Source organism: Schistocerca piceifrons, unplaced genomic scaffold (genome assembly GCF_021461385.2).
Source record: "Schistocerca piceifrons isolate TAMUIC-IGC-003096 unplaced genomic scaffold, iqSchPice1.1 HiC_scaffold_2341, whole genome shotgun sequence".
Taxonomy (NCBI): domain Eukaryota; kingdom Metazoa; phylum Arthropoda; class Insecta; order Orthoptera; family Acrididae; genus Schistocerca; species Schistocerca piceifrons.
In genome coordinates this window covers 4,215,245-4,228,947 of record NW_025728275.1, presented here as the reverse complement: position 1 = coordinate 4,228,947, position 13,703 = coordinate 4,215,245, and the positions used below count along the sequence as shown (strand labels likewise).

At 47.5% G+C, this 13,703-nt stretch overlaps 1 non-coding gene across 1 annotated transcript; it reads left to right on the top strand.

The window, feature by feature from the left end:
- The first annotated feature begins 958 nt into the window (after nt 1-958).
- Trnas-cga lies at nt 959-1,035 on the top strand. Its single transcript has one exon. It is a non-coding gene; the product is annotated as a tRNA-Ser (tRNA).
- The last annotated feature ends 12,668 nt before the right edge of the window (nt 1,036-13,703 follow it).

Sequence of the window (13,703 nt, the reverse complement as noted above, 5' to 3'; positions counted from 1 at the left end):
TATTTTCTGGATTGCCCCTGCGTTTCGGCCCTTCTTACTACATATCCCCTCCAACCTTCCTTGTCCTGCGTGTTAGCAGATGATCCTAATATGGTAACATCTTTCCTCGGTTTTCTTCGCGAAAATGGTCTCTTCCGGTGTTCAAATCATCGAATATTCGTCTGGAACTGGAGGCCATTAGTTAGCGTTCACATTGCTTATGGAGCCGTTGGCCTTAGTCTCCACAGTGGCCGGGTTCTTCTCCCCTTTTTCCCCTGCATTTTGCCTGGTTTCTCTGCCATTTTGATTCCCCTTTTTTGATCTTCTCGTGGTGTTGCCCACATTGTCACGATCATGGTATTGCGCATGCTACGGTATTCTGTATGGTATGGTGTGGTGTATGATATGGTATGAATGGTGGAGCTGATGCCCCAAAGCGCATTGTGTATCTGTGACGGTCCTGCTCTCTCTGTTTGCGCCCACCCCATCCTGATCTGTCCTCTCCCTGCTGCCCTTTCATACCTTTAACTTCTTTCTTTGCCCATTTCACCTTCCCCTTGACTGACTGACTGACTGTCCTTTGTGTTGTCTCTCTCTGTTTCTGCCACCTTAGATCCCAGGACTGATGACGTTGCTTTTTGGTCCCCTCCTGCCACCCCAGCCCATCCCCAACCAACCAACGAAACAACCAACATTCTTGAAACTTCCTGGCAGATTAAAACTGTGTGCCCGACCGAGTCTCGGTCGGGCACACAGTTTTAATCTGCCAGGAAGTTTCATATCAGCGCACACTCCGCTGCAGAGTGAAAATCTCATTCTGGAAACATCCCCCAGGCTGTGGCTAAGCCATGTCTCCGCAATATCCTTTCTTTCAGGAGTGCTAGTTCTGCATGGTTCGCAGGAGAGCTTCTGTAAAGTTTGGAAGGTAGGAGACGAGGTACTGGCAGAAGTAAAGCTGTGGGTACCGGGCGTGAGTCGTGCTTCGGTAGCTCAGTTGGTAGAGCACTTGCCCGCGAAAGGCAAAGGTCCCGAGTTCGAGTCTCGGTCGGGCACGCAGTTTTAATCTGCCAGGAAGTTTCATATCAGCGCACACTCCGCTGCAGAGTGAAAATCTCATTCTGGAAACATCCCCCAGGCTGTGGCTAAGCCATGTCTCCGCAATATCCTTTCTTTCAGGAGTGCTAGTTCTGCATGGTTCGCAGGAGAGCTTCTGTAAAGTTTGGAAGGTAGGAGACGAGGTACTGGCAGAAGTAAAGCTGTGGGTACCGGGCGTGAGTCGTGCTTCGGTAGCTCAGTTGGTAGAGCACTTGCCCGCGAAAGGCAAAGGTCCCGAGTTCGAGTCTCGGTCGGGCACACAGTTTTAATCTGCCAGGAAGTTTCATATCAGCGCACACTCCGCTGCAGAGTGAAAATCTCATTCTGGAACCAACATTCTTGATCTGCCCTTTACACTCCTTGATGTCGCAGTTTCGCTGTTTTGGAACAAATATCTTCAGGTACTGTTTCCTTAAAATTGAGTAATTTACTGTTACTAACTTTATGGTTAAGGCTGTGAGATCGACGTTTTGTGAAAACTGCCTGCATGTTAATTCCACTACATTGGCTGACTAACAGCTACAGAATATGGAAGTGGAAAACTGATCTACTGTAGAAATACAGTAGATTCTGTACTACCGCATAGCAGTGTTACTTCCTATACCAGAAATGTGTCTGTATAAATGGCGCAAGTTGAATACTTATTTAGTTTTTCTTTCCTTTTCCATATTGATTTTATTACGTTTTTGTACTAGGAAAAAGCTTCAGCGTATCCCGTAAATACTTGTCTCTGAAGGTACAATAGCAAAAAATGTACGCTAGACTTTTATACTGTCAAACCCTATCTTGGAACCTTTCTCCTAGATAAGTCAGTACTTATCATTAAGTTCCTTCTTTTGAAGAATTTACGTAACAACATTATAACAGAACTCGCTCTGTCCATTCTTCATTCAATTTTGATTCTGTTGCTTACTTTTCTAAAATCTTGCCTTGGCTGCAAACAAACACCTACACTAGTCACACACGTCAGTAAATATTGTATTTATATTACATGTGCCCAGTACTTTGCAACCTCCAAGGCGCTTGGAGTGGCTTGCAGGAGATCAATCTTCGTGCAGGATGTAGGGCACAAAAGGCACTGGAGCATGTGGCTTGTGGTTTATTCTTGTCCACAATCACAGGACGTATCTTCTGTTATGAAGCCCCATCTCTTCAGGTTGTCTCTGGATCGTCCAACTCCTGATCGTAATCTGTTTAAAGATTTCCACACCAGCCAGCTCTCGTTGTGTCCAGGTGGTAGTTCTTCAGCTTCTGCCGTCTGCAGGTGAGGCGTCGACTTCTTCCATAACTCCAGCCTTGCCTTCTCTGGTGAAATGGTGAGCTTCTCGGATGTTCTCTGGAAGCTCTTTTCTCTGGAAGCTCTTTCTCGATCTCAGCCGTTGCTGTGGTGGATTATGTCCGTGCAGTGGATGGGCACTGTCCTGTTCCACTTTCAGTCTCTCCTTGTTAGCAACCACTGTTCTGTGTACCCATGGTGGCGCTATTCCAGCCAGGCAGTAGAGCATATCAGTTTAGGTAGGTCTTAAGCAACCTGTGATCAACCTGCAGGTTTCGTTGAGAGCAATGTCTACTTGTCTGGCATGAGATGACCTGTACCAGACTGGAGAAGCATATTCAGCAGTAGAACAGCACAGTGCCATTGCAGAACAGCGAATAGTTTGTGGATGTGATCCCCACTGTGTCACCGCTAGTTTGCGAATTAGGTTGTTTCGAGAGGAGATTTTAATTTTAGTGTTCTTGCAGTGAGTTTTGAATGTCAGAGATCTATCGAGAGTGACTCCCAAGTATTTAGGTAGATGATGATGATGATGATGTAGTTGGATGCCTGACCATGCAATATGTAGCTCACGATTAGCTTCCCTGTTCCTTAAATGAAAGGCACACACTTGTGTCTTCGAAGGGTTTGGTCAGAGTTGGTTCCGATTGTAATAGTTTCACAATGTTCTAAGTGCTGTTGTCCGGTTTCTTTCCACTCTTTCAAAGCATGAGCTCTGTGTAGCAAGGACTAGGTCATCTGCATATAAGAATCTCTTTGTGCCTGGGGTCAATGGCTGGTCGTTGGTATAAATGTTGCAGAGAAGTAGAGCCAAGACGCTTCCCTGAGGTAGACCATTTTTCTGCGCTCTCCAGCGACTGTGTTGTCCTTGAAATTCAACAAAAAAACCTACGGTTTTGGAAGAGGGTGCTGAGTAGTCTAACGAGGTGGGCGTTCTTGATCATATTGTATAATTTTGCATGGAGTAACCGATGATGGACAGTATCATACGCTGCTGTGAGATCCACGAAGACCACATCAGTTACTTGACGGGTTTCAAAGCCATTCCCTATAAACTGAGTGAGATTCAAAAGTTGCCCTGTGCAGCTTCTGTTTGGTCGAAATCCTCCTTGTTCAGGTATGAGAACAGGGTCTATTACTGGTAGGATTCTATTCAGAATCATACTTTCGAACAGTTTATAAGGGTGACACAAAAGGCTATCTGTTCTGAAATTCTTGGGATGATTTGCTTCCTTTCCACGTTTCAGAAGAGCTATCACCCTGCTCTTTCGCCAGATCTTTGGTATATGGCACTGGTTCATGCAGTTGTTGAAAAGCTGCAGGATTCACTTTCTTGTTTCTGGACCGAAAATCTTGAGTTGCTCCATACGGAAGTCATCTAGACAGGATGCTTTACCAGTTTTGCTCTCCTTAATAGCCTTGTTTAATTCAGAAATCTGGAAAGGAAGAGTCAGATTCCTCGTTTGTTCTTGGGCCTCTTGCTGTACTTTCGGAACTTTGATTCTATGGCTTCCTTTCCCATTCATGAGCAGTTAGTTTGCTATCTGATCTGCAGTAATGCTGCAGTGTGATGTGGATCTGGTTGGGCCATTATTGAGGCGTCTCAATAATCTCTACGCTTTGACTGTTTCTGATGAGATCAAGTTCTTCCGTCGTTTTAACACCAGAATTCCTTTTGGATTCTTCAGAGATGCAATAAGTTTCTTCCCAGCCAGTAGCATTGTCTCGTCGAATGGATCTTCTTAGAATAGCACCTTATACTCTGTAAATTGGGCAGTGAGTTCTGAAGTTAGACCGGGAATGTATGATGTTCGACAACCCCGAGGCATTGCAATTCTGGAGCACCTCTTTACAGCCCTCACAAAAGTGTCATATGAGTCAGGTGAAGGTTCTGTATTGGGAATTGCAGCGTCCAGCGTTTCTGTAAACTTCGGCCAGTTGGATTTCCTGAAGTATAACCTACTTCTGAACGGAACTGTCTGTGGTCTAACTGCTGCGTAGATTTCGCACATGATCGGTCTGTGCTGTGTATTTGGAATAGGATTGCAGACAGATTTTATGCACTGTTGTGAGATGTTCTCGCTGCAAAATATCAGATTAGGATTGTATCTGCTTTTCCATCTGCCACTCATTGAAAAATGCAGGTTGCTTAGGGTCATGTATAAGGCTCAGATGGTTGCCTTCCGCCCATTATTGTAATACCATTCTCATCATCATGCTCATAGCCCCCACGTGGTGCTGTGACAGTTGAAGTCACCAGTCACTATTTGCGTGTGTTGACTAGAAAAGTTATCTGCTAGATTGATTTTGAGATCAACGTCCGGTGGTTTGTATACGGATGTGACTGTACAGCCTTTGATTTCCAAAGTTTCGACTACTTCTCATAGTGCCTGAAAATGTGAAATGTTTCCCATGTCTTCAACAGCAGCATTCCAATTCACACCCGACCTAAGCAGTATCGGCATCCTTCCCTATCTGAACACAACACCCTACTCCTTGCTACACATCACGTATCAGTAGAACATACATAGATGTGAGACCTGTCCCGTGTGTCCTACCACTGTCACCTATTTTTGTCTCATCGTGGGTATCTCCTACAGTGTCAGAGGCAGGGCCACCCGTGAACGTGGCCACACAGTCTACTGACTCGGCTCCAACCATTGTGCCGCACCCCCCAGTGGGGCTCGCCACTTTTTGGTGGGTTTGTGCTCGGCTACCGTGGGGCCCCAGCCTTTGCAGCATTTTCTCCCTTCTGTGCTGCATGTATGTCCTCTCGCTATTCTTTTTCCCCTCCCTTGCGGAACATGTCTGGGGTATTACTGGGAATGTTCCGCATTATCTGTTCGTTCCCTTTTCCTTTCTTTGTTTACCTTCTCCTCTCGTTCCTCCGCTTGGGTGTTCGAGGGTCCTCGTTTTCTTCTTCCTCACTGTGCACTCCCGAAGGCTGGCTCATGCGTCTGATATGTAACCGGTGAGTGGGTAACGCGTAATTTTCAGCCCCCTGTCGGCAGGTAGAGTTGGCACGTACCCCATGGTACAGGCCAGGCCCAGAGAGGGATGATTGCCTGAGCTGCAACCTTCCCAAATTGCCATATGATTCCTCAGTCAGGTGTTGGGGAGGTGCGAACAGTCACCTAGGGCAGGTGCCCCCATTTGTGAAGGAGCGTGCCACCGGAGATGCTGGCAATCTTGGGGGATTTTCTCGCCGTGAACAAATCATCTTCACAGTCGACGTCTATGAAACGTAAACGGTATGAGGCTAACGATTCAAAATCCCTTCCAGCTGCACCACGGTTCCTCATGGTCTCTTATACTGAAGACTGTCAGTCCTTCGCCGTGGTAAATCCGTTTATTGTTCAGAAAGGTATTGCAATTTTGAGCCCTGCTGCTTCTGATTCTCAATCGCAACAACCGCTTACCACCTAACTTCTCCACAGCAAACCTGTTTGTGTCGAGGCCCTTGGACCTCTGAATTCTTCCTGTGGCTTTAATTAAACTAGGCTGCTTGACTGTTTAACTGAGGCTGAAATCCAATCTTATCTCTCTGATCAGTGTGTCATTTCCATAAATCGGGTTATAAAAATGGTAGACTCCTCTCTAATGCCCACCTGCACTATTTTTATCACTTTTGATATAGTGGTGCTTCTGTCAAAGATCAAAGCAGGCTATGAAATTATAACAGTTAGACAGTACATTTCGAACCGGATGTGCTGCTACCAGTGTCTTCGTTTTAACCACACTAGAACCTAATGTCGACACCCAGCCAAGTGTGTAATCTGTTGTAGGGATGTGCATCAGGGCAATCGTCTGCCGCCTCCTCTCCGCTGTATCAAGTGCAATGGCGGCCGTGCCGCCGCCTCTCTGTATTTTCCTGTGTTCCTTGATGCGTGGGCTGCCCAAGAGATCTGTGTAAGGGAAAAAGTACCTTACCCAGTCACTCGCAAGTTATTGGTTAGTCGCAAATACTGTGTTCTCCCGTCTGGTACCTATAGTTCTGTTCTTAGTACGTCTAGATTCATGAAGGACATGCCCACACAGACATGCGACCTCAAATTCAGCTCTGAGGTTGTGAAATAGCCCAGCGTCACGGTAGCATCGCCATCCCCCCGTCCAGATGTGCAACAAGACATCAAACTTTCAGCTCAAGGGGCGAAGCCACCAGTTACACAACTGGTAGGCCAGAAAGGGCAGGAGTAGTACTCCCATGGAGACTTCCTACATCCCTCCAGCCAAACAACCCCCAACTGTCCCTTTGCTAACCAGAAAGGCTTGAAGCAGTCCACCAAAGGCAAACGATCTTCCACTCCGCCAACTCTGCGATCCTCTTCGACAGTATTGCTATGTGACACCTTAGCCTGGCTGGCCTGAGTGTTGCCTGTGCGCACCACCAACCGTTTTTCTGCGTTGGACTCCATAGACCGACAGCACAAGCAATCCAATGCTTCTGTGCACCCCATGGAGCGGGATCCTCCTGCATTTGTGCCCTGAAGCAGTGACTCTTCGCAGGCTGACACTCGGCAGCCACCGAGGTGACACTCCGTCTCGTCCACATCGTGACTCTCCTCCACTCGAACGTTCGTGGCCTTCGGTCCCAAAAAGAGGATTTACGGCAGCTTTTAGCATCGCAGCATCCCCTTGTACGCTGCCTTCAGCAAACGAAATCGCACTCTCGCGACCACTTGAAGCTTTGATATTCCTTCCTGGGTCGTTTTGACCTTCCCCCTGGGGTCGGCAATCCATCTCATTGGGCTGTCGTGCTGCTCGTAGGGGATGACAGTTCGTAGTCTACCCATCTTCAACCTGTTGCAATTCCCCTTTATCTTCCTCACCTGACTTTTTCCCCCTGTAACGTTTACATCCCTTAGTCATTTGATGTCACCAGGGCAAACTTCCTTCAGCTTATTGCGCAACTACCTCCTACATTTCTGCCACTCGGCGACTTTAATGAACACCATCCCCTTTGTGGTTCTCCCAGAGCCTGTCGGAGAGGTTCCCTCTTGACTGACCTTCTTAACCAACTCTACCTCTTCTGCCTTAACAGTGGAGCACCCACATTCCTTTCTGACTCCTCCCACACATATTCTCATATGGACCTATACTTTTGCACTTTCCAGCTCTCCCATCGTCTTGTGTGGTCCACTCTTTGTAACACCTACTTGAGCGTCCATTTCTCATGTGCTATCAGTCTGCTGACTCCTACCTGACCTGTGTGCACACCGAAATGGCATCTTACTAAGCCTGATTGGCGGCTTTACTCCTCCCTGGCGACCTCCAAAGAACAGTATTTCCCCAGCTGTGATGACCAGGTGGAATATCTCACAAATGTTATCCTTACTGCTGCAGAACATTCCATTCCTCGCAATTACTCTTCACCACGTCGTGTCCCAGTCCCTTAGTGGACTGAGGCATGCCGCGACGCAATTCGCGCACGGAGATGTTCTCTCCACGCTTTTACTGCCATCCTATGATGACAAACTGCATTCATTAAAATCAGATGCGTGCAAAGTGTCGTCGCGTTTTTTGGGAAAGCAAAAAAGCTAGCTGGATTGCATTCATTAGTTCTTTTAACGGTTCCACCTCTTCTTCTGTCATGTGGGCCAACTTCAAACGACTGTCTGGGACCAAGATCCATTTGCCAATTTATAGCTTGAAAGTAGCAGACGATATCATCGTGGACCCTATTGCTATTTCAAATACTTTGGGTCGCCATTTTGCCGACCTTTTGAGCTCTTACCACTATCACTTTGCCTTCCTCCACCAGAAATGAGCGGACGAGGCTCTGGCGATACCTTTCCCTTCTCAGAATAGGGAGTGCTATAATGCCGCCTTTACTATAAGGGAGCAAGATCGTGCTCTCAGCTCATCCCGATCCTCCGCCCCAGGGCCAGTGTTGTGCAAATTCAGATCTTGCAGCACCTCTCTCTTGTAGGCAGGCGTTTCCTACTTAACATGTACAACCGCATCTGGGCAGAGGGCACATTTCCTGGCCATTGCCATTAAGCCACTGTCACCCTCATACCTAAGACCAGTAAGGATAAAAACCTTCCCTCTAGCTTACGCCCCATTTCTCCCACTGACAATATTTGCAAGGTGACGTATGAATCACGCCCGGCTCGAGTGTCATTATTTACTAACGACTGCACAGTGTGGATTTAGAGTGTGGCGTTCTGCAGTTGACCATCTTGTTAGTTTGTCCACCCGTGTCATGAATGGTTTTCTGCGGAAATCCCAGACTTTGGCCGTGTTTTTCGATTTGGAGAAGGCATACAACACCTGCTGGAGAACTCTTTACAAGTGGGGCTTCCGTGGCTGCCTGCCCCGTTTCCTGCGGGAATTTTTAGAAGGCAGAGTTTTCAAGGTGCATGTGGGTTCTGCCTTGTAGGACACCTTTATCCAGGAAGACGGTGTGCCTCAGGGTTCTCTCCTGAGCATCATCCTATTAGCTATCGCCATTTACCCTATAATGGCCTGTCGCCCACCGGATATCTTCGGCTCCCTCTTTGCCTTCTATTCCAGTTCTCACGGACCTGTCACTGAGCGGCGTCATCGACGGCGTCTCGATCGTCTGTACTCCTGGAGCACTTACAATGGTTTTAGTTTTTCCACTGACAAACCCGTCGGTATGAATTTCTGGCGGCGCAAATGGTTTCTCCTACCATCTTTACATTTTGGGCATGTTGCCCTTCCGTTAGTTGAAACTACGAAATTCATGATGCTCATGCTCGCTAGGAAACTCTTGGTCCTCTCATGTGTCTTACTTGGCAGCCAGTCTTACGCGGTTCCTCAATGTCCTACATGTCCTCAATGGTACCTCCTGGCATGCTGATCGAACCTCCGTTTGTAGCGATCCATTTTCCATCCGAAACTCGACTGTGGGTGCTTTGTTTATGCATCTGCACGTCCAGCCTCTTACGCCATCTCAACACATCCTCCATTATGTTATCCATTTGCCCACTGGCGCCTTTTACACTACCCCAAGTGAGAGCCTGTATGCTGAAGCGGCTGAACTACCACTGTCCTACCGTCATGACTTTCTCCTCAGGCATGCTGTTAGCCTGCCATGCGTGGCCACCCATGCTATGCCTCCTTGTTCGATGCTTACTTCGATCGCCAGTACGGGGCACATCCCTCTTCCCTGTTACCTCCTGGAGTCCGTTTCCGGCGCTTGCTTCGGCAGCTTAATTTCAAACTACCTGCAACTTCCCCAGTGGGTGTGAATGCTTCGCCAATTTCGCTTCGTGAAGTGGCCCTTGTTAACCTCGGCCTTCATTGACTTCGTAAGGACACTGCTCCAGCCTTACTCTGTCGCCTTCAGTTTCGTTAGTTTCGCACAGAATTTCGCGGTAGTACATTTGTGTACACTGATGGCTCTGACTGACTGTAGGGTCAGATGTGCCTTCGTCATTGGCACTCACGTCTTTAGTTGTCGGTTTCCGACACACTGCTCAGTATTTACAGCCGAGCTCTTCGCCTCTTATCAGGCCACAGAGCACATCTGGCGTCACAGACTATTAAATTGTCGTGCTCACACACACTAGGCGCCCTTCAAAGTCTCTGTGCGTTTTACACCGCCCATCCCTTAGTGCAACTTTATCACTCGTGTTGGAGCCACTGTGAATTCTGTGGATTCCTGGTCATGTCGGTCTGCCAGGAAACTAGGCTGCTGACGCTGCTGCCAAGGCTGCAGTCCTCTTACCTCAGCCCACTAGTTTCTATATTCCCTCCAGTGATCACTGTGTTGCTGTCCATCAGGAGGTAGCGTCCCTTCGGCATCGCCATTGGTCCTTCCTTAAAGGAATAAGCTCAAGATTATTAAGCCTCTCCCAGTGGCATGGACGACCTACTCTCGGCTCTGCCGCCTGGAGGAAGTCATTTTAACTCGGTTGCGTATTGGGCACTGTCTTTTTAGCCATCGTCATTTTATAAGTGGCGCTCCCCCACTACTTGTTATACTGCGCCCAAATTTTAACTGTTCGCTTCCTCCCGGCTGAAAGTCCATTTCTTAACCGTTTATGTTCCCACTTGCCGTCTGATTTATCGACCGTTTTAGCAATTGACGCGTGGGCTGTGGACCGCGATTTAGTTTCTGTCCGTGAAAGCGATATGACGAAAGGCATTTAACTTTTAGTTTTGGACCTCTGTTTTGTATGGTGACTTTAGTAGCTCTTTCTCCACGTCCCTGTTTTCCACTGTCTTCTATTATGTCAATTGGGATTGACATTTAGTCATTTTTAACACCTCTGTCTTCGTGTTCTATAGTTTTGACGTGTGCGCATATGACCCCGGTTGTTTTTGCGCCCAAAAACGAGACACTGTACCGCATTCTATGTGAGCATCTCCTCTGACGAGCAGTTTGTCACTGTGAATGGCCACTGCTAGACTGGCTGAGAGGCAGCTGGACTGTCCAGTTTGAGATGGCTGCCTGACCTGATGTGCTAGACTTCGACAGTCACTGCGCTGTCACTGTTAGGGCCTCAGCTACACCTGCTTCTGTCCCAACGCCTGCTCCCATTCCAGCTCTACACACGCCTACTGTCGCCCCCCCCCCCCCCCCCCAGTGCATCTGTACAGTTTTTTCACCTTTTCTGCTACTCTCCCCAACCCTTCCCCCTTTCCCCATCCAACCGTCCTGTCACAACACTGCAACACTATATGTGCTTCCTCCCATAGGCAGCACTGCAGCATTCTACACCACCCTTTCCTCATACTGCCCTCCATCCCCATGACACATTTCGTGTGTACAGCCACATCAGCTGAGATAGCTGTTCTCCACGTTTAGGCCTTACTGCCCTCCCATGTGTGTGCACGGTTTTTCTTTTTCGTCATTTTATGGAGGATTAAGTTCTGTGTTCTTACATTGCCCTTGGTTGATGCTCAACATCTCTTCCATGTGGTGAGTTGTAATCTATCCTATCTCATATTGTTGCCCCATCCGGGATTTTCTAAGGTGTAAATTACACATTTTGACATTCTCAGCATCCTTGCAGCAACACACCCTAACAGAATCTCAAAATATGTAACAAAGTAAATAATATTGTTTGATTGGAGAGTAATTCTGCTTCACCTACACTGTCCACATATTCTCGTAACTGTTGTTGCATGCGCTATTTGACTAGTGCTGCTCGATTATTCTCATCTCACAGCACGATGGTGGAATGTGGTGTATCACAGGTAATGGGATCTTGGCTTGGCCACGCACGTTGTGAGGATGGTGGAAACCTCTATAAATAGCGGCTCAGTCTTGAGGTGTGCCAAAGAGATGCGCGGCTGTGGAGATGGAATAGTCGTTAGCGGGCAACCTCTGAGGGACCTGCTCTGCCTCAGTTGTATAAAGTCTACCTAGGCACACAGGGCTCTATGCAGAGACTTTTATTTAACTAGTTCTTCCTGGGACCGAGATGGAGCCTTCCAATTTTTCTCTTCCCCCTCCAGTGGAATCGATGGGCCATTGCTAGGTACCAACACCCAGTCTAATAACAGGGTTCATCCAGCCAGTCCAACAGGCTCTGTTAACAGTAACAGAATGCATGCTGGTTGTCTGAATGTGTTTGCAATAGTTAAATGCAAAGAGTAGCTTTGATAAAGTTCCACTATTCTGCGCATAAAGATGTTTGGAGGGTTTTGCTGGAACTTAAAATCTGTCAAACACTAACCAAATGGGACGCTGTTGGTAGAAACGTCTAGTTCCCAACAAGTGAACTACATCCAGCACAATGCCCTGTAGAGTATGCAATAGAAAATGAACTGCAGAGTGGGTGAGGCCAGGAAGGTATTGTTGGTGTGACAAACCTAATTGAATGGGTGTGTGGTGATACAGTGTAATCACACTTTTACACTGACTATCAACAGCACGAAACTTCCAGAGTATGTTAAGGCAGTATTCCTTAGTCTAGATGTGTAGATTTTTTTCCCTTGAACACAATGCACCGTTTTAAACACCAGCACTCGGGACTAACTACTGTTCCTGAAAGGGAGACGCCACTTGGGGAAAATGCTGTAAGACTGCCCTTAAAGGAGTCTTTTGTTCATCTCTTTGGAAGTTTGTAAATTTCTCCGGGGATCTCCCGGTCTGGAGTATGGATTGCAGTGTCTCCCTTGAAGAAAGGAAGATGCAGAAGATAAAAACATCAAAGTGCCTCCCATATGGTGAAGCCAAAAAGATCTATAAGGCTATGCAGCTGCCTCCTTTACTTCAGTTCTCAACATCCAAACCGGAAAACCGATGCTGCTACATGAATGAAGATGCCTATTGCTAATACTACTACTACCAGCTGTGTTTTTCAATGCACTTGGGTGCTGGAGTTACTTCGTAGCCCGTACCTCCTCCCAGAACGCCAGACAAGGCAGCAATTACCAATGTTGCAGAACTCCCTTAACCTCCAAAGGTTTGAACTGGCCCACCATCCAGCACTGCCTCTACCACCTTGGTGGTTGTGGCTCCGAAACCTACCCAAGATAAACAAAAATAGACGTCAAAGAACTGGCTGCTAATGGAGACAGGAAGGAAATGTCTGACTTTCATGTCGTCTAGACTAAGGAGGAGCAAGAAGAGGTTGTTTGGCGGCTGGTATACCCTTCCAATAAACACACACACACACACACACACACACACACACACACACACACACACATATTAAGTGGGTTTTTCATTTATAAGAATGGAAAGTTTACTTAACTCAATAGGTATTCGTTGTGGTACATGATCTTGAGTGTAGTCCTCAGCCTCACTGCTGCAGAAATACAGTGTCTCCTATGTTCACAATTAGGGTTGCTATGTGCTGCCTGGGTCTGTGATAGTGGCGGAGCTAACTGCTGCTGTGACTCCTGCAGGGCTGTGACGTCATCTGGAGACATTTTTTCAGACAATGGCAGAGCAATTTGCGCTGACTAGTGCCACTGTCAGCCGGGATACCGCTACACCATGGAAAACGCTGAGTTGGACACAAGGTCTGGCAATTAAGAGGTCTAAAATTGCCTACTTTGCGTGAGAGAGTTGGACTCTGCCCTGTTCGCAGCTTGTGATACAGTGCCCAGTCACGACGAAACCCGTACAGCATGCTGCAAAACTTGCAACCAGCGTCAAAGGAAGTCCTCCGAAGTGGTCTAATTTAATAAGGCAGACAAGCAACTTTCCCAGCAAATGGAAGGAGGGAATTTTGGTGCCTCTTCTCAAACCGGGAAAGTACCAAACGTTTCCAAGTGGTTACTGGAGCGTCGACATAACGAGCTGTATAGGCAAGACCTTGGAGCGAATGGTTAACGGTGGTCTGGTCTGGGTGTTAGATAAAAGGCTGCTCGTGAGTCGCTCTCAGTGTCGATTCAGGAGATAGCTATCCATTGTCGGCAACGAGAC